Here is a 4,890-nt window from a genome sequence, read left to right on the forward strand (position 1 = left end):
ACTATATTATCGGCCTGGACCCCGGCAAGTTCGGGAAAGTGTCGCAGTCCCGTAGCGGCTGCCGCCCCGTCGGTCAGCGGCAGCTTATCGGGGATAACTTCGGGACGGAAAGTCCGATCCGGTTGGGGTGAACTGCGACTGAACGGGGTGGGGGGGCCGCACAGACCAGTAGCGGGCTTGTGCAGCTGCCGCTTGGCCCGGCCGAGGTACGGCCGTTGGCTGGAGACCGCTTTCCGACTGCTGAGCCGGAGCCGCGGGGGCCCACCTTGACGCGCCGGCTGTACTAGCAAGCCAGGGGCAAGGGGCATCCAGTGGTACCGGAACGGAGTCGGTCCGACACCGGGAAGCCGGGTGCCCGTCGCTCCGAATCGAGCCCGGTGTTTTCGTGCGTGTAACAGGGCGGGCGTTTGGACCCGGTTGTCCGGGAGCGGGTCCGCAACGGCGGGAGGTTGCCTGTGTTTGGCCGGCCGGCAGTCGAACGCCTTTGGCTCCGGACTCCCGTGTCCGATTTCGGTCAGGGAGGGCTCGTTGGAAAGCCCCGGCGCTGGCGCACACTATATTATCGGCCTGGACCCCGGCAAGTTCGGGAAAGTGTCGCAGTCCCGTAGCGGCTGCCGCCCCGTCGGTCAGCGGCAGCTTATCGGGGATAACTTCGGGACGGAAAGTCCGATCCGGTTGGGGTGAACTGCTACTGAACGGGGTGGGGGGGCCGCACAGACCAGTAGCGGGCTTGTGCAGCTGCCGCTTGGCCCGGCCGAGGTACAGCCGTTGGCTGGAGACCGCTTTCCGACTGCTGGGCCGGAGCCGCGGGGGCCCACCTTGACGCGCCGGCTGTCCTAGCAAGCCAGGGGCAAGGGGCATCCAGTGGTACCGGAACGGAGTCGGTCCGACACCGGGAAGCCGGGTGCCCGTCGCTCCGAATCGAGCCCGGTGTTTTCGTGCGTGTAACAGGGCGGGCGTTTGGACCCGGTTGTCCGGGAGCGGGTCCGCAACGGCGGGAGGTTGCCTGAGTTTGGCCGGCCGGCAGTCGAACGCCTTTGGCTCCGGACTCCCGTGTCCGATTTCGGTCAGGGAGGGCTCATTGGAAAGCCCCGGCGCTGGCGCACACTATATTATCGGACTGGATCCCGGCAAATTCGGGAAAGTGTCGGCGACCCGTACCGGCTGCCGCCCCGTCGGTCAGCGGCAGCTTATCGGGGATAACTTCGGGAAGGAAAGTCCGATCCGGTCGGGGTCAACTGCCACTGAACGGGGTGGCGGGGCCGCACAGACCAGTAGCGGGCTTGTGTAGCTGCCCCTTTCCCCGGCCGAGGTACAGCCGTTGGCTGGAGACCGCTTTCCGACTGCTGAGCCGGAGCCGCGGGGGCCCACCTTGACGCGCCGGCTGTCCTAGCAAGCCAGGGGCAAGGGGCATCCAAGGGTACCGGAACGGAGTCGGTCCGACACCGGGAAGCCGGGTGCCCGTCGCTCCGAATCGAGCCCGGTGTTTTCGTGCGTGTAACGAGGCGGGCGTTTGGACCCGGTTGTCCTGGAGCGGGTCCGCAACGGCGGGGGATTGCCTGTGTTTGGCCGGCCGGCAGTCGAACGCCTATCGCTCTGGACTCCCGTGTCCGATTTCGGTCAGGGAGGGCTCGTTGGAAAGCCCCGGCGCTGGCGCACACTATATTATCGGCCTGGACCCCGGCAAGTTCGGCAAAGTGTCGCCATCCCGCAGCGGCTGACGGGCCGCCGGTGAGCGGCAGCTTATCGGGCATAACTTCGGGAGGGAAAGTCCGATCCGGTCCGGATCAACGGCAGCCGAACGGGGTGGCGGGCCCGCACAGACCAGTGCCTGGCTTGTGTAGCTGCCCCTTTCCCCGGCCGAGGTACAGCCGTTGGCTGGAGACCACTTTCCGACCACTGAGACGGCGGGGCGGGGGGCGGCCTGCACGCGCCGGCTGCCAGAGCAAGCCAGGGGCAAGGGGCATCCAACGGTATCTGAACGGAGTCGGTCCGACACCGGGAAGCCGGGTGCCCGTCGCTCCGAATCGAGCCTGGGGTGTACGTGTGTTTAACAAGGCGGGCGTTTGGACCCGGTTGCCCGGCACCAGTCGAACGCCTGTCGCTCCCGACTCCCGTGTCCGATTTCGTTCGGGGATGGCTCGTTGGAAAGCCCCGGCTCCGGCGCACACTATATTGCCGAAGTGGCCCCGGGCGAGTTCGGGAAAGTGTCGCCGTCCCGCAGCGGCTGACGGGCCGTCGGTCAGCGGCAGCTTATCGGGGATAACTTCGGGAAGGAAAGTCCGATCCGGTCGGGGACAACGGCAGCTGAACGGGGTGGCGGGGCCGCACAGAGCAGTGCCTCGCTTGTGTAGCTGCCTCTTTCCGCGGCCGAGGTACAGCCGTTGGCTGGAGACCGCTTTCCGACCACTGAGACGGCGGGGCAGGGGGCGGCCTGCACGCGCCGGCTGCCAGAGCAAGCCAGGGGCAAGGGGCATCCAGCGGTATCTGAACGGAGTCGGTCCGACACCGAGAAGCCGGGTGCCCGTCGCTCCGAAGCGAGACCGGGGTTTTTCGTGTGTAACGTGGCGGGCCTTTGGACCCGGTTGGCCGGGCGGCAGTGGAACACACACAGACACTCGCATACACTGAGAGAGACAGAGAGAAGATAGAGATACACAGAGTGAGAAAGACAAAGTCAACTCAGTAACTGAAATGTGAAAACTGACAACTGGGAAACCAAAAGTCAGAGTGGCAAATGATGAACCAAGGTGGCAAATGATTAACTGAAAACTTGTCATTCACATTTGGGACGGAATTCAGGATGGGAATGTATTCGGCCGCCTTACCGGGGCTTGGGGGTGCTGCTTTCCCGCTTGTGGAACCGAGTTGGGGTCGTCAAATGGCCTGGTGCATTGTTTGAAACACTGGTTAATGAGTTGTCAAGGTCGGAAATCATAGAACATAAGAGCAGCTCATTAACTGAAATTTTGAACATCGACAACTGGTTAACCAAAAGCCAGAGCGACAAATGATTAACCAAGGAGGCAACTCATTAACTGAATTTCGAACATCGACAACTGGATAACCAAAAGTCAGAGCGACAAATGATTAACCAAGGAGGCAACTCATTAACTGAATTCGAACATCGACAACTGGTTAACCAAGAGTCAGAGCGACAAATGATTAACCAAGGAGGCAACTCATTAACTGAATTTCGAACATCGACAACTGGTTAACCAAAAGACACAGGGACAAATGAGTAACCAAAGGGCCAACTCATTAACTGAAATTTCAAAGAGGCAACTCATTAACTGAAATTTTGAACATCGACAACTGGTTAACCAAAAGCCAGAGCGACAAATGAATAACCAAGGAGGCAACTCATTAACTGAATTTCGAACATCGACAACTGGTTAACCAAATGTCAGAGCGACAAATGATTAACCAAGGAGGCAACTCAATAACTGAATTTCGAACATCGACAACTGGTTAACCAAGAGTCAGGGCGACAAATGATTAACCAAGGAGGCAACTCATTAACTGAATTTCGAACATCGACAACTGGGTAACCAAAAGACACAGGGACAAATGAGTAACCAAAGGGCCAACTCATTAACTGAAATTTCAAAGAGGCAACTCATTAACTGAAATTTTGAACATCGACAACTGGATAACCAAATGTCAGAGCGACAAATGAGTAACCAAGCAGGCAACTGATTAACTGAAAACTTGTCATTCACATTTGGGACGGAATTCACGATGGGAATGTATTCGGCCCCCTTACCGGGCCTTGGGGTGCTGCTTTCCCGCTTGTGGAACCGAGTTGGGGTCGGTCAAATGGCCTGGTGCATTGTTTTGAAACACTGGTTAATGAGTTGTCAAGGTCGGAAATCATAGAACATAAGAGCAGCTCATTAACTGAAATTTTGAACATCGACAACTGGTTAAACCAAAAGCCAGAGCGGACAAATGATTAACCAAGGAGGCAACTCATTAACTGAATTTCGAACATCGACAACTGGATAACCAAAAGACACAGGGACAAATGAGTAACCAAGAGGCCAACTCATTAACTGAAATTTCAAAGAGGCAACTCATTAACTGAAATTTTGAACATCGACAACTGGTTAACCAAAAGCCAGAGCGACAAATGAATAACCAAGGAGGCAACTCATTAACTGAATTTCGAACATCGACAACTGGTTAACCCAAATGTCAGAGCGACAAATGATTAACCAAGGAGGCAACTCAATAACTGAATTTCGAACATCGACAACTGGTTAACCAAGAGTCAGGGCGACAAATGATTAACCAAGGAGGCAACTCATTAACTGAATTTCGAACATCGACAACTGGGTAACCAAAAGACACAGGGACAAATGAGTAACCAAAGGGCCAACTCATTAACTGAAATTTCAAAGAGGCAACTCATTAACTGAAATTTTGAACATCGACAACTGGATAACCAAATGTCAGAGCGACAAATGAGTAACCAAGCAGGCAACTGATTAACTGAAAACTTGTCATTCACATTTGGGACGGAATTCACGATGGGAATGTATTCGGCCCCCTTACCGGGCCTTGGGGTGCTGCTTTCCCGCTTGTGGAACCGAGTTGGGGTCGTCAAATGGCCTGGTGCATTGTTTGAAACACTGGTTAATGAGTTGTCAAGGTCGGAAATCATAGAACATAAGAGCAGCTCATTAACTGAAATTTTGAACATCGACAACTGGTTAACCAAAAGCCAGAGCGACAAATGATTAACCAAGGAGGCAACTCATTAACTGAATTTCGAACATCGACAACTGGATAACCAAAAGACACAGGGACAAATGAGTAACCAAAGGGCCAACTCATTAACTGAAATTTCAAAGAGGCAACTCATTAACTGAAATTTTGAACATCGAC

Source organism: Somniosus microcephalus, unplaced genomic scaffold, assembly GCF_052327205.1.
Source record: "Somniosus microcephalus isolate GS21.2 unplaced genomic scaffold, FLI_Smic_1.0 scaffold1127, whole genome shotgun sequence".
NCBI lineage: Eukaryota > Metazoa > Chordata > Chondrichthyes > Squaliformes > Somniosidae > Somniosus > Somniosus microcephalus.